The sequence below is a fragment of the Schistocerca serialis genome, unplaced genomic scaffold, assembly GCF_023864345.2.
Source record: "Schistocerca serialis cubense isolate TAMUIC-IGC-003099 unplaced genomic scaffold, iqSchSeri2.2 HiC_scaffold_362, whole genome shotgun sequence".
Classification (NCBI taxonomy): domain Eukaryota; kingdom Metazoa; phylum Arthropoda; class Insecta; order Orthoptera; family Acrididae; genus Schistocerca; species Schistocerca serialis.
Window position 1 is genome coordinate 1 of NW_026047936.1, and position 15,404 is coordinate 15,404.

General features: G+C 50.1%; 9 non-coding genes across 9 annotated transcripts; all 9 read left to right on the forward strand.

Annotated features, from left to right (window-relative positions):
- The first annotated feature begins 151 nt into the window (after positions 1-151).
- Trnal-uaa (transfer RNA leucine (anticodon UAA)) lies at positions 152-235 on the forward strand. Its single transcript has one exon. It is a non-coding gene; the product is annotated as a tRNA-Leu (tRNA).
- A 1,786-nt stretch (positions 236-2,021) lies between these two features.
- Positions 2,022-2,105, forward strand: Trnal-uaa (transfer RNA leucine (anticodon UAA)). The gene has a single exon. It is a non-coding gene; the product is annotated as a tRNA-Leu (tRNA).
- Positions 2,106-3,891: 1,786 nt separating this feature from the next.
- On the forward strand, positions 3,892-3,975 carry Trnal-uaa (transfer RNA leucine (anticodon UAA)). Its single transcript has one exon. It is a non-coding gene; the product is annotated as a tRNA-Leu (tRNA).
- Positions 3,976-5,761: 1,786 nt separating this feature from the next.
- Positions 5,762-5,845, forward strand: Trnal-uaa (transfer RNA leucine (anticodon UAA)). Its single transcript has one exon. It is a non-coding gene; the product is annotated as a tRNA-Leu (tRNA).
- Positions 5,846-7,631: 1,786 nt separating this feature from the next.
- Positions 7,632-7,715, forward strand: Trnal-uaa (transfer RNA leucine (anticodon UAA)). The gene has a single exon. It is a non-coding gene; the product is annotated as a tRNA-Leu (tRNA).
- Positions 7,716-9,501: 1,786 nt separating this feature from the next.
- Trnal-uaa (transfer RNA leucine (anticodon UAA)) lies at positions 9,502-9,585 on the forward strand. Its single transcript has one exon. It is a non-coding gene; the product is annotated as a tRNA-Leu (tRNA).
- A 1,786-nt stretch (positions 9,586-11,371) lies between these two features.
- On the forward strand, positions 11,372-11,455 carry Trnal-uaa (transfer RNA leucine (anticodon UAA)). Its single transcript has one exon. It is a non-coding gene; the product is annotated as a tRNA-Leu (tRNA).
- Positions 11,456-13,241: 1,786 nt separating this feature from the next.
- Trnal-uaa (transfer RNA leucine (anticodon UAA)) lies at positions 13,242-13,325 on the forward strand. Its single transcript has one exon. It is a non-coding gene; the product is annotated as a tRNA-Leu (tRNA).
- A 1,786-nt stretch (positions 13,326-15,111) lies between these two features.
- Trnal-uaa (transfer RNA leucine (anticodon UAA)) lies at positions 15,112-15,195 on the forward strand. Its single transcript has one exon. It is a non-coding gene; the product is annotated as a tRNA-Leu (tRNA).
- The last annotated feature ends 209 nt before the right edge of the window (positions 15,196-15,404 follow it).

Consider the following 15,404-nt stretch of genomic DNA (forward strand, 5'->3'; position numbering starts at 1 on the left):
AGGGTGCATTTTCTACGCCATGTCTGACATTGCGTCTTAAATTTTCTAAAACTGACATAATTCCATCCTACCGAAAAAAGAAACAGATTTCGCAGTGAGGTTCTTTGAGATATTGCTAGAGATGGAAGTCTCTGGAGCTCTTGCCTCGCACGTCAGATTGGCCGAGCGGTCTAAGGCGCCAGATTTAAGCTCTGGTTCCCGCAAGGGAGCGTGGGTTCGAACCCCACATCTGACAAAGCATTTTAAACATTCTGAAACTAACATACTCCCTTGATCTTACAGAACAAGTAAATTATGCAGGAACACGCCGCAGATTTTACTAGAGACGACAGTGACAGCCCGAGCGGTCGAAAAGAAATAGCGGAACATACTTTTCCTGCGTCGAGGTTTAGCTCTTCTCACGGACGTTTCCGTTGTTGTTGTGCTGTGGCTCTGGGTTCCAAGCGACAGCGAGAAAACCTCAACAGCAACGCATACGTGTTTAAATGAATCTTAAGGCCTTAATAAAGATAGATGAAACGGTGGTTCAGGTGCTGGAGTTCTGAAGCGGCCGTATTGCGTGGGCAGTATGCTCACTAAGTTAATGTGTCATGCTAACAACGGGAAGGCTATGGGTTACATCCCACCAAGGGATATTCCATATTGCTTCCCTAAAAGGCAGCGCGAGAGACTGCCAGGCAAATCCCAAGTGATCTGTACAAGGACTGAGATGTCCGCACGTCTGGAAACGTTCTCGCCGACTTGTGTGCCACGCTGACGACGCGGGTTCTCGTCCGATCACCGAAGTTAAGCAGCGTTTTTGCGTGCTTAGTACACGGCTCAGTGGCTAACTAGGAAGTCTGCGTGCTGTTGGAATCTTTTATTTTGCCTTTTCCCTTAGTTTTCGGTGTTGCTGCGCGGTAATGATACGGTCCAGCACGCTGACCCCTCTCTTGCCTCTCGGGACGCAAATTCGCGAACCTGCGGCCACAGTCAAATGAAAGGGTCCGTTGTGCGTTTGTCGAGTTGGTCTCTCCCAGTCGTTTCTAGCGCCCTTCCTCTACATATACGACCATTTGCAAGCGTCAGCTTTCGCGTCAGCCGAGCAAAGTCGAGACAAGTCGACACATGGGGACACACGATGCTGTGAATCGCAATCCGCACTAGCCTACGCGGAGCGGGACGAGGGGCGAAGGAAAACCATTCGTAACACGACAGTTCGGAAATTCGACGATCGCGAGCGTTGGAAACACTCTCCTGGGTAAAGAAGACAACTTCGGTGCGGTGTCCGGGTTTCGAACCCGGATCAGCTACTTGGGAAGCAACCATGCTGACCGACACAGCACCACCGCCTTCTGCTACGCGCTGCTTGCGCCGTGATGTGTCGCCTTCCCTCCTGGCGCCAGAGGCCGAAGGCAATCTCGCTGTAGGCGCTCAACGCCGAGTGGAAGGCGAGCACATGTGAACCCGTTTTCCTGGTGCTGCTAGGGCCATATACTGAAACTGAGCGCAGAACTAACTTTTACTGAAGAATCTGCCCTTTAATGCACATCAGGGCGAACACGAAATTTCTAATATGAAGTACTCACTGACGATCCAAAGACGTTTCAGTATGTACGCGTCGGTACCACCGGGGCAGTGCCTAAGTATTGTAAAGTGAAGGTCGACAGTTTGAGCCTCACGGGAAGTATTTCATTGGCTTCCCACGAGTGCGTGATGCACAGCGTGGCTGTTGCTAGGAAACGGCCTTATTTGCCGTTGGCCAATATCTAGTTTTCTTTGCATCAATGTGAAAATGTTCCTATTACTAAATACAGTTTTGCTAGTTACAGTTCAAACTAGAAACGACGGAAGAAAGCGGTCCAACGCGCCACATTGCTTCCCGAAAGGGAGGGTGCATTTTCTACGCCATGTCTGACATTGCGTCTTAAATTTTCTAAAACTGACATAATTCCATCCTACCGAAAAAAGAAACAGATTTCGCAGTGAGGTTCTTTGAGATATTGCTAGAGATGGAAGTCTCTGGAGCTCTTGCCTCGCACGTCAGATTGGCCGAGCGGTCTAAGGCGCCAGATTTAAGCTCTGGTTCCCGCAAGGGAGCGTGGGTTCGAACCCCACATCTGACAAAGCATTTTAAACATTCTGAAACTAACATACTCCCTTGATCTTACAGAACAAGTAAATTATGCAGGAACACGCCGCAGATTTTACTAGAGACGACAGTGACAGCCCGAGCGGTCGAAAAGAAATAGCGGAACATACTTTTCCTGCGTCGAGGTTTAGCTCTTCTCACGGACGTTTCCGTTGTTGTTGTGCTGTGGCTCTGGGTTCCAAGCGACAGCGAGAAAACCTCAACAGCAACGCATACGTGTTTAAATGAATCTTAAGGCCTTAATAAAGATAGATGAAACGGTGGTTCAGGTGCTGGAGTTCTGAAGCGGCCGTATTGCGTGGGCAGTATGCTCACTAAGTTAATGTGTCATGCTAACAACGGGAAGGCTATGGGTTACATCCCACCAAGGGATATTCCATATTGCTTCCCTAAAAGGCAGCGCGAGAGACTGCCAGGCAAATCCCAAGTGATCTGTACAAGGACTGAGATGTCCGCACGTCTGGAAACGTTCTCGCCGACTTGTGTGCCACGCTGACGACGCGGGTTCTCGTCCGATCACCGAAGTTAAGCAGCGTTTTTGCGTGCTTAGTACACGGCTCAGTGGCTAACTAGGAAGTCTGCGTGCTGTTGGAATCTTTTATTTTGCCTTTTCCCTTAGTTTTCGGTGTTGCTGCGCGGTAATGATACGGTCCAGCACGCTGACCCCTCTCTTGCCTCTCGGGACGCAAATTCGCGAACCTGCGGCCACAGTCAAATGAAAGGGTCCGTTGTGCGTTTGTCGAGTTGGTCTCTCCCAGTCGTTTCTAGCGCCCTTCCTCTACATATACGACCATTTGCAAGCGTCAGCTTTCGCGTCAGCCGAGCAAAGTCGAGACAAGTCGACACATGGGGACACACGATGCTGTGAATCGCAATCCGCACTAGCCTACGCGGAGCGGGACGAGGGGCGAAGGAAAACCATTCGTAACACGACAGTTCGGAAATTCGACGATCGCGAGCGTTGGAAACACTCTCCTGGGTAAAGAAGACAACTTCGGTGCGGTGTCCGGGTTTCGAACCCGGATCAGCTACTTGGGAAGCAACCATGCTGACCGACACAGCACCACCGCCTTCTGCTACGCGCTGCTTGCGCCGTGATGTGTCGCCTTCCCTCCTGGCGCCAGAGGCCGAAGGCAATCTCGCTGTAGGCGCTCAACGCCGAGTGGAAGGCGAGCACATGTGAACCCGTTTTCCTGGTGCTGCTAGGGCCATATACTGAAACTGAGCGCAGAACTAACTTTTACTGAAGAATCTGCCCTTTAATGCACATCAGGGCGAACACGAAATTTCTAATATGAAGTACTCACTGACGATCCAAAGACGTTTCAGTATGTACGCGTCGGTACCACCGGGGCAGTGCCTAAGTATTGTAAAGTGAAGGTCGACAGTTTGAGCCTCACGGGAAGTATTTCATTGGCTTCCCACGAGTGCGTGATGCACAGCGTGGCTGTTGCTAGGAAACGGCCTTATTTGCCGTTGGCCAATATCTAGTTTTCTTTGCATCAATGTGAAAATGTTCCTATTACTAAATACAGTTTTGCTAGTTACAGTTCAAACTAGAAACGACGGAAGAAAGCGGTCCAACGCGCCACATTGCTTCCCGAAAGGGAGGGTGCATTTTCTACGCCATGTCTGACATTGCGTCTTAAATTTTCTAAAACTGACATAATTCCATCCTACCGAAAAAAGAAACAGATTTCGCAGTGAGGTTCTTTGAGATATTGCTAGAGATGGAAGTCTCTGGAGCTCTTGCCTCGCACGTCAGATTGGCCGAGCGGTCTAAGGCGCCAGATTTAAGCTCTGGTTCCCGCAAGGGAGCGTGGGTTCGAACCCCACATCTGACAAAGCATTTTAAACATTCTGAAACTAACATACTCCCTTGATCTTACAGAACAAGTAAATTATGCAGGAACACGCCGCAGATTTTACTAGAGACGACAGTGACAGCCCGAGCGGTCGAAAAGAAATAGCGGAACATACTTTTCCTGCGTCGAGGTTTAGCTCTTCTCACGGACGTTTCCGTTGTTGTTGTGCTGTGGCTCTGGGTTCCAAGCGACAGCGAGAAAACCTCAACAGCAACGCATACGTGTTTAAATGAATCTTAAGGCCTTAATAAAGATAGATGAAACGGTGGTTCAGGTGCTGGAGTTCTGAAGCGGCCGTATTGCGTGGGCAGTATGCTCACTAAGTTAATGTGTCATGCTAACAACGGGAAGGCTATGGGTTACATCCCACCAAGGGATATTCCATATTGCTTCCCTAAAAGGCAGCGCGAGAGACTGCCAGGCAAATCCCAAGTGATCTGTACAAGGACTGAGATGTCCGCACGTCTGGAAACGTTCTCGCCGACTTGTGTGCCACGCTGACGACGCGGGTTCTCGTCCGATCACCGAAGTTAAGCAGCGTTTTTGCGTGCTTAGTACACGGCTCAGTGGCTAACTAGGAAGTCTGCGTGCTGTTGGAATCTTTTATTTTGCCTTTTCCCTTAGTTTTCGGTGTTGCTGCGCGGTAATGATACGGTCCAGCACGCTGACCCCTCTCTTGCCTCTCGGGACGCAAATTCGCGAACCTGCGGCCACAGTCAAATGAAAGGGTCCGTTGTGCGTTTGTCGAGTTGGTCTCTCCCAGTCGTTTCTAGCGCCCTTCCTCTACATATACGACCATTTGCAAGCGTCAGCTTTCGCGTCAGCCGAGCAAAGTCGAGACAAGTCGACACATGGGGACACACGATGCTGTGAATCGCAATCCGCACTAGCCTACGCGGAGCGGGACGAGGGGCGAAGGAAAACCATTCGTAACACGACAGTTCGGAAATTCGACGATCGCGAGCGTTGGAAACACTCTCCTGGGTAAAGAAGACAACTTCGGTGCGGTGTCCGGGTTTCGAACCCGGATCAGCTACTTGGGAAGCAACCATGCTGACCGACACAGCACCACCGCCTTCTGCTACGCGCTGCTTGCGCCGTGATGTGTCGCCTTCCCTCCTGGCGCCAGAGGCCGAAGGCAATCTCGCTGTAGGCGCTCAACGCCGAGTGGAAGGCGAGCACATGTGAACCCGTTTTCCTGGTGCTGCTAGGGCCATATACTGAAACTGAGCGCAGAACTAACTTTTACTGAAGAATCTGCCCTTTAATGCACATCAGGGCGAACACGAAATTTCTAATATGAAGTACTCACTGACGATCCAAAGACGTTTCAGTATGTACGCGTCGGTACCACCGGGGCAGTGCCTAAGTATTGTAAAGTGAAGGTCGACAGTTTGAGCCTCACGGGAAGTATTTCATTGGCTTCCCACGAGTGCGTGATGCACAGCGTGGCTGTTGCTAGGAAACGGCCTTATTTGCCGTTGGCCAATATCTAGTTTTCTTTGCATCAATGTGAAAATGTTCCTATTACTAAATACAGTTTTGCTAGTTACAGTTCAAACTAGAAACGACGGAAGAAAGCGGTCCAACGCGCCACATTGCTTCCCGAAAGGGAGGGTGCATTTTCTACGCCATGTCTGACATTGCGTCTTAAATTTTCTAAAACTGACATAATTCCATCCTACCGAAAAAAGAAACAGATTTCGCAGTGAGGTTCTTTGAGATATTGCTAGAGATGGAAGTCTCTGGAGCTCTTGCCTCGCACGTCAGATTGGCCGAGCGGTCTAAGGCGCCAGATTTAAGCTCTGGTTCCCGCAAGGGAGCGTGGGTTCGAACCCCACATCTGACAAAGCATTTTAAACATTCTGAAACTAACATACTCCCTTGATCTTACAGAACAAGTAAATTATGCAGGAACACGCCGCAGATTTTACTAGAGACGACAGTGACAGCCCGAGCGGTCGAAAAGAAATAGCGGAACATACTTTTCCTGCGTCGAGGTTTAGCTCTTCTCACGGACGTTTCCGTTGTTGTTGTGCTGTGGCTCTGGGTTCCAAGCGACAGCGAGAAAACCTCAACAGCAACGCATACGTGTTTAAATGAATCTTAAGGCCTTAATAAAGATAGATGAAACGGTGGTTCAGGTGCTGGAGTTCTGAAGCGGCCGTATTGCGTGGGCAGTATGCTCACTAAGTTAATGTGTCATGCTAACAACGGGAAGGCTATGGGTTACATCCCACCAAGGGATATTCCATATTGCTTCCCTAAAAGGCAGCGCGAGAGACTGCCAGGCAAATCCCAAGTGATCTGTACAAGGACTGAGATGTCCGCACGTCTGGAAACGTTCTCGCCGACTTGTGTGCCACGCTGACGACGCGGGTTCTCGTCCGATCACCGAAGTTAAGCAGCGTTTTTGCGTGCTTAGTACACGGCTCAGTGGCTAACTAGGAAGTCTGCGTGCTGTTGGAATCTTTTATTTTGCCTTTTCCCTTAGTTTTCGGTGTTGCTGCGCGGTAATGATACGGTCCAGCACGCTGACCCCTCTCTTGCCTCTCGGGACGCAAATTCGCGAACCTGCGGCCACAGTCAAATGAAAGGGTCCGTTGTGCGTTTGTCGAGTTGGTCTCTCCCAGTCGTTTCTAGCGCCCTTCCTCTACATATACGACCATTTGCAAGCGTCAGCTTTCGCGTCAGCCGAGCAAAGTCGAGACAAGTCGACACATGGGGACACACGATGCTGTGAATCGCAATCCGCACTAGCCTACGCGGAGCGGGACGAGGGGCGAAGGAAAACCATTCGTAACACGACAGTTCGGAAATTCGACGATCGCGAGCGTTGGAAACACTCTCCTGGGTAAAGAAGACAACTTCCGTGCGGTGTCCGGGTTTCGAACCCGGATCAGCTACTTGGGAAGCAACCATGCTGACCGACACAGCACCACCGCCTTCTGCTACGCGCTGCTTGCGCCGTGATGTGTCGCCTTCCCTCCTGGCGCCAGAGGCCGAAGGCAATCTCGCTGTAGGCGCTCAACGCCGAGTGGAAGGCGAGCACATGTGAACCCGTTTTCCTGGTGCTGCTAGGGCCATATACTGAAACTGAGCGCAGAACTAACTTTTACTGAAGAATCTGCCCTTTAATGCACATCAGGGCGAACACGAAATTTCTAATATGAAGTACTCACTGACGATCCAAAGACGTTTCAGTATGTACGCGTCGGTACCACCGGGGCAGTGCCTAATTATTGTAAAGTGAAGGTCGACAGTTTGAGCCTCACGGGAAGTATTTCATTGGCTTCCCACGAGTGCGTGATGCACAGCGTGGCTGTTGCTAGGAAACGGCCTTATTTGCCGTTGGCCAATATCTAGTTTTCTTTGCATCAATGTGAAAATGTTCCTATTACTAAATACAGTTTTGCTAGTTACAGTTCAAACTAGAAACGACGGAAGAAAGCGGTCCAACGCGCCACATTGCTTCCCGAAAGGGAGGGTGCATTTTCTACGCCATGTCTGACATTGCGTCTTAAATTTTCTAAAACTGACATAATTCCATCCTACCGAAAAAAGAAACAGATTTCGCAGTGAGGTTCTTTGAGATATTGCTAGAGATGGAAGTCTCTGGAGCTCTTGCCTCGCACGTCAGATTGGCCGAGCGGTCTAAGGCGCCAGATTTAAGCTCTGGTTCCCGCAAGGGAGCGTGGGTTCGAACCCCACATCTGACAAAGCATTTTAAACATTCTGAAACTAACATACTCCCTTGATCTTACAGAACAAGTAAATTATGCAGGAACACGCCGCAGATTTTACTAGAGACGACAGTGACAGCCCGAGCGGTCGAAAAGAAATAGCGGAACATACTTTTCCTGCGTCGAGGTTTAGCTCTTCTCACGGACGTTTCCGTTGTTGTTGTGCTGTGGCTCTGGGTTCCAAGCGACAGCGAGAAAACCTCAACAGCAACGCATACGTGTTTAAATGAATCTTAAGGCCTTAATAAAGATAGATGAAACGGTGGTTCAGGTGCTGGAGTTCTGAAGCGGCCGTATTGCGTGGGCAGTATGCTCACTAAGTTAATGTGTCATGCTAACAACGGGAAGGCTATGGGTTACATCCCACCAAGGGATATTCCATATTGCTTCCCTAAAAGGCAGCGCGAGAGACTGCCAGGCAAATCCCAAGTGATCTGTACAAGGACTGAGATGTCCGCACGTCTGGAAACGTTCTCGCCGACTTGTGTGCCACGCTGACGACGCGGGTTCTCGTCCGATCACCGAAGTTAAGCAGCGTTTTTGCGTGCTTAGTACACGGCTCAGTGGCTAACTAGGAAGTCTGCGTGCTGTTGGAATCTTTTATTTTGCCTTTTCCCTTAGTTTTCGGTGTTGCTGCGCGGTAATGATACGGTCCAGCACGCTGACCCCTCTCTTGCCTCTCGGGACGCAAATTCGCGAACCTGCGGCCACAGTCAAATGAAAGGGTCCGTTGTGCGTTTGTCGAGTTGGTCTCTCCCAGTCGTTTCTAGCGCCCTTCCTCTACATATACGACCATTTGCAAGCGTCAGCTTTCGCGTCAGCCGAGCAAAGTCGAGACAAGTCGACACATGGGGACACACGATGCTGTGAATCGCAATCCGCACTAGCCTACGCGGAGCGGGACGAGGGGCGAAGGAAAACCATTCGTAACACGACAGTTCGGAAATTCGACGATCGCGAGCGTTGGAAACACTCTCCTGGGTAAAGAAGACAACTTCCGTGCGGTGTCCGGGTTTCGAACCCGGATCAGCTACTTGGGAAGCAACCATGCTGACCGACACAGCACCACCGCCTTCTGCTACGCGCTGCTTGCGCCGTGATGTGTCGCCTTCCCTCCTGGCGCCAGAGGCCGAAGGCAATCTCGCTGTAGGCGCTCAACGCCGAGTGGAAGGCGAGCACATGTGAACCCGTTTTCCTGGTGCTGCTAGGGCCATATACTGAAACTGAGCGCAGAACTAACTTTTACTGAAGAATCTGCCCTTTAATGCACATCAGGGCGAACACGAAATTTCTAATATGAAGTACTCACTGACGATCCAAAGACGTTTCAGTATGTACGCGTCGGTACCACCGGGGCAGTGCCTAATTATTGTAAAGTGAAGGTCGACAGTTTGAGCCTCACGGGAAGTATTTCATTGGCTTCCCACGAGTGCGTGATGCACAGCGTGGCTGTTGCTAGGAAACGGCCTTATTTGCCGTTGGCCAATATCTAGTTTTCTTTGCATCAATGTGAAAATGTTCCTATTACTAAATACAGTTTTGCTAGTTACAGTTCAAACTAGAAACGACGGAAGAAAGCGGTCCAACGCGCCACATTGCTTCCCGAAAGGGAGGGTGCATTTTCTACGCCATGTCTGACATTGCGTCTTAAATTTTCTAAAACTGACATAATTCCATCCTACCGAAAAAAGAAACAGATTTCGCAGTGAGGTTCTTTGAGATATTGCTAGAGATGGAAGTCTCTGGAGCTCTTGCCTCGCACGTCAGATTGGCCGAGCGGTCTAAGGCGCCAGATTTAAGCTCTGGTTCCCGCAAGGGAGCGTGGGTTCGAACCCCACATCTGACAAAGCATTTTAAACATTCTGAAACTAACATACTCCCTTGATCTTACAGAACAAGTAAATTATGCAGGAACACGCCGCAGATTTTACTAGAGACGACAGTGACAGCCCGAGCGGTCGAAAAGAAATAGCGGAACATACTTTTCCTGCGTCGAGGTTTAGCTCTTCTCACGGACGTTTCCGTTGTTGTTGTGCTGTGGCTCTGGGTTCCAAGCGACAGCGAGAAAACCTCAACAGCAACGCATACGTGTTTAAATGAATCTTAAGGCCTTAATAAAGATAGATGAAACGGTGGTTCAGGTGCTGGAGTTCTGAAGCGGCCGTATTGCGTGGGCAGTATGCTCACTAAGTTAATGTGTCATGCTAACAACGGGAAGGCTATGGGTTACATCCCACCAAGGGATATTCCATATTGCTTCCCTAAAAGGCAGCGCGAGAGACTGCCAGGCAAATCCCAAGTGATCTGTACAAGGACTGAGATGTCCGCACGTCTGGAAACGTTCTCGCCGACTTGTGTGCCACGCTGACGACGCGGGTTCTCGTCCGATCACCGAAGTTAAGCAGCGTTTTTGCGTGCTTAGTACACGGCTCAGTGGCTAACTAGGAAGTCTGCGTGCTGTTGGAATCTTTTATTTTGCCTTTTCCCTTAGTTTTCGGTGTTGCTGCGCGGTAATGATACGGTCCAGCACGCTGACCCCTCTCTTGCCTCTCGGGACGCAAATTCGCGAACCTGCGGCCACAGTCAAATGAAAGGGTCCGTTGTGCGTTTGTCGAGTTGGTCTCTCCCAGTCGTTTCTAGCGCCCTTCCTCTACATATACGACCATTTGCAAGCGTCAGCTTTCGCGTCAGCCGAGCAAAGTCGAGACAAGTCGACACATGGGGACACACGATGCTGTGAATCGCAATCCGCACTAGCCTACGCGGAGCGGGACGAGGGGCGAAGGAAAACCATTCGTAACACGACAGTTCGGAAATTCGACGATCGCGAGCGTTGGAAACACTCTCCTGGGTAAAGAAGACAACTTCCGTGCGGTGTCCGGGTTTCGAACCCGGATCAGCTACTTGGGAAGCAACCATGCTGACCGACACAGCACCACCGCCTTCTGCTACGCGCTGCTTGCGCCGTGATGTGTCGCCTTCCCTCCTGGCGCCAGAGGCCGAAGGCAATCTCGCTGTAGGCGCTCAACGCCGAGTGGAAGGCGAGCACATGTGAACCCGTTTTCCTGGTGCTGCTAGGGCCATATACTGAAACTGAGCGCAGAACTAACTTTTACTGAAGAATCTGCCCTTTAATGCACATCAGGGCGAACACGAAATTTCTAATATGAAGTACTCACTGACGATCCAAAGACGTTTCAGTATGTACGCGTCGGTACCACCGGGGCAGTGCCTAATTATTGTAAAGTGAAGGTCGACAGTTTGAGCCTCACGGGAAGTATTTCATTGGCTTCCCACGAGTGCGTGATGCACAGCGTGGCTGTTGCTAGGAAACGGCCTTATTTGCCGTTGGCCAATATCTAGTTTTCTTTGCATCAATGTGAAAATGTTCCTATTACTAAATACAGTTTTGCTAGTTACAGTTCAAACTAGAAACGACGGAAGAAAGCGGTCCAACGCGCCACATTGCTTCCCGAAAGGGAGGGTGCATTTTCTACGCCATGTCTGACATTGCGTCTTAAATTTTCTAAAACTGACATAATTCCATCCTACCGAAAAAAGAAACAGATTTCGCAGTGAGGTTCTTTGAGATATTGCTAGAGATGGAAGTCTCTGGAGCTCTTGCCTCGCACGTCAGATTGGCCGAGCGGTCTAAGGCGCCAGATTTAAGCTCTGGTTCCCGCAAGGGAGCGTGGGTTCGAACCCCACATCTGACAAAGCATTTTAAACATTCTGAAACTAACATACTCCCTTGATCTTACAGAACAAGTAAATTATGCAGGAACACGCCGCAGATTTTACTAGAGACGACAGTGACAGCCCGAGCGGTCGAAAAGAAATAGCGGAACATACTTTTCCTGCGTCGAGGTTTAGCTCTTCTCACGGACGTTTCCGTTGTTGTTGTGCTGTGGCTCTGGGTTCCAAGCGACAGCGAGAAAACCTCAACAGCAACGCATACGTGTTTAAATGAATCTTAAGGCCTTAATAAAGATAGATGAAACGGTGGTTCAGGTGCTGGAGTTCTGAAGCGGCCGTATTGCGTGGGCAGTATGCTCACTAAGTTAATGTGTCATGCTAACAACGGGAAGGCTATGGGTTACATCCCACCAAGGGATATTCCATATTGCTTCCCTAAAAGGCAGCGCGAGAGACTGCCAGGCAAATCCCAAGTGATCTGTACAAGGACTGAGATGTCCGCACGTCTGGAAACGTTCTCGCCGACTTGTGTGCCACGCTGACGACGCGGGTTCTCGTCCGATCACCGAAGTTAAGCAGCGTTTTTGCGTGCTTAGTACACGGCTCAGTGGCTAACTAGGAAGTCTGCGTGCTGTTGGAATCTTTTATTTTGCCTTTTCCCTTAGTTTTCGGTGTTGCTGCGCGGTAATGATACGGTCCAGCACGCTGACCCCTCTCTTGCCTCTCGGGACGCAAATTCGCGAACCTGCGGCCACAGTCAAATGAAAGGGTCCGTTGTGCGTTTGTCGAGTTGGTCTCTCCCAGTCGTTTCTAGCGCCCTTCCTCTACATATACGACCATTTGCAAGCGTCAGCTTTCGCGTCAGCCGAGCAAAGTCGAGACAAGTCGACACATGGGGACACACGATGCTGTGAATCGCAATCCGCACTAGCCTACGCGGAGCGGGACGAGGGGCGAAGGAAAACCATTCGTAACACGACAGTTCGGAAATTCGACGATCGCGAGCGTTGGAAACACTCTCCTGGGTAAAGAAGACAACTTCGGTGCGGTGTCCGGGTTTCGAACCCGGATCAGCTACTTGGGAAGCAACCATGCTGACCGACACAGCACCACCGCCTTCTGCTACGCGCTGCTTGCGCCGTGATGTGTCGCCTTCCCTCCTGGCGCCAGAGGCCGAAGGCAATCTCGCTGTAGGCGCTCAACGCCGAGTGGAAGGCGAGCACATGTGAACCCGTTTTCCTGGTGCTGCTAGGGCCATATACTGAAACTGAGCGCAGAACTAACTTTTACTGAAGAATCTGCCCTTTAATGCACATCAGGGCGAACACGAAATTTCTAATATGAAGTACTCACTGACGATCCAAAGACGTTTCAGTATGTACGCGTCGGTACCACCGGGGCAGTGCCTAAGTATTGTAAAGTGAAGGTCGACAGTTTGAGCCTCACGGGAAGTATTTCATTGGCTTCCCACGAGTGCGTGATGCACAGCGTGGCTGTTGCTAGGAAACGGCCTTATTTGCCGTTGGCCAATATCTAGTTTTCTTTGCATCAATGTGAAAATGTTCCTATTACTAAATACAGTTTTGCTAGTTACAGTTCAAACTAGAAACGACGGAAGAAAGCGGTCCAACGCGCCACATTGCTTCCCGAAAGGGAGGGTGCATTTTCTACGCCATGTCTGACATTGCGTCTTAAATTTTCTAAAACTGACATAATTCCATCCTACCGAAAAAAGAAACAGATTTCGCAGTGAGGTTCTTTGAGATATTGCTAGAGATGGAAGTCTCTGGAGCTCTTGCCTCGCACGTCAGATTGGCCGAGCGGTCTAAGGCGCCAGATTTAAGCTCTGGTTCCCGCAAGGGAGCGTGGGTTCGAACCCCACATCTGACAAAGCATTTTAAACATTCTGAAACTAACATACTCCCTTGATCTTACAGAACAAGTAAATTATGCAGGAACACGCCGCAGATTTTACTAGAGACGACAGTGACAGCCCGAGCGGTCGAAAAGAAATAGCGGAACATACTTTTCCTGCGTCGAGGTTTAGCTCTTCTCACGGACGTTTCCGTTGTTGTTGTGCTGTGGCTCTGGGTTCCAAGCGACAGCGAGAAAACCTCAACAGCAACGCATACGTGTTTAAATGAATCTTAAGGCCTTAATAAAGATAGATGAAACGGTGGTTCAGGTGCTGGAGTTCTGAAGCGGCCGTATTGCGTGGGCAGTATGCTCACTAAGTTAATGTGTCATGCTAACAACGGGAAGGCTATGGGTTACATCCCACCAAGGGATATTCCATATTGCTTCCCTAAAAGGCAGCGCGAGAGACTGCCAGGCAAATCCCAAGTGATCTGTACAAGGACTGAGATGTCCGCACGTCTGGAAACGTTCTCGCCGACTTGTGTGCCACGCTGACGACGCGGGTTCTCGTCCGATCACCGAAGTTAAGCAGCGTTTTTGCGTGCTTAGTACACGGCTCAGTGGCTAACTAGGAAGTCTGCGTGCTGTTGGAATCTTTTATTTTGCCTTTTCCCTTAGTTTTCGGTGTTGCTGCGCGGTAATGATACGGTCCAGCACGCTGACCCCTCTCTTGCCTCTCGGGACGCAAATTCGCGAACCTGCGGCCACAGTCAAATGAAAGGGTCCGTTGTGCGTTTGTCGAGTTGGTCTCTCCCAGTCGTTTCTAGCGCCCTTCCTCTACATATACGACCATTTGCAAGCGTCAGCTTTCGCGTCAGCCGAGCAAAGTCGAGACAAGTCGACACATGGGGACACACGATGCTGTGAATCGCAATCCGCACTAGCCTACGCGGAGCGGGACGAGGGGCGAAGGAAAACCATTCGTAACACGACAGTTCGGAAATTCGACGATCGCGAGCGTTGGAAACACTCTCCTGGGTAAAGAAGACAACTTCGGTGCGGTGTCCGGGTTTCGAACCCGGATCAGCTACTTGGGAAGCAACCATGCTGACCGACACAGCACCACCGCCTTCTGCTACGCGCTGCTTGCGCCGTGATGTGTCGCCTTCCCTCCTGGCGCCAGAGGCCGAAGGCAATCTCGCTGTAGGCGCTCAACGCCGAGTGGAAGGCGAGCACATGTGAACCCGTTTTCCTGGTGCTGCTAGGGCCATATACTGAAACTGAGCGCAGAACTAACTTTTACTGAAGAATCTGCCCTTTAATGCACATCAGGGCGAACACGAAATTTCTAATATGAAGTACTCACTGACGATCCAAAGACGTTTCAGTATGTACGCGTCGGTACCACCGGGGCAGTGCCTAAGTATTGTAAAGTGAAGGTCGACAGTTTGAGCCTCACGGGAAGTATTTCATTGGCTTCCCACGAGTGCGTGATGCACAGCGTGGCTGTTGCTAGGAAACGGCCTTATTTGCCGTTGGCCAATATCTAGTTTTCTTTGCATCAATGTGAAAATGTTCCTATTACTAAATACAGTTTTGCTAGTTACAGTTCAAACTAGAAACGACGGAAGAAAGCGGTCCAACGCGCCACATTGCTTCCCGAAAGGGAGGGTGCATTTTCTACGCCATGTCTGACATTGCGTCTTAAATTTTCTAAAACTGACATAATTCCATCCTACCGAAAAAAGAAACAGATTTCGCAGTGAGGTTCTTTGAGATATTGCTAGAGATGGAAGTCTCTGGAGCTCTTGCCTCGCACGTCAGATTGGCCGAGCGGTCTAAGGCGCCAGATTTAAGCTCTGGTTCCCGCAAGGGAGCGTGGGTTCGAACCCCACATCTGACAAAGCATTTTAAACATTCTGAAACTAACATACTCCCTTGATCTTACAGAACAAGTAAATTATGCAGGAACACGCCGCAGATTTTACTAGAGACGACAGTGACAGCCCGAGCGGTCGAAAAGAAATAGCGGAACATACTTTTCCTGCGTCGAGGTTTAGCTCTTCTCACGGACGTTTCCGTTGTTGTTGTGCTGTGGCTCTGGGTTCCAAG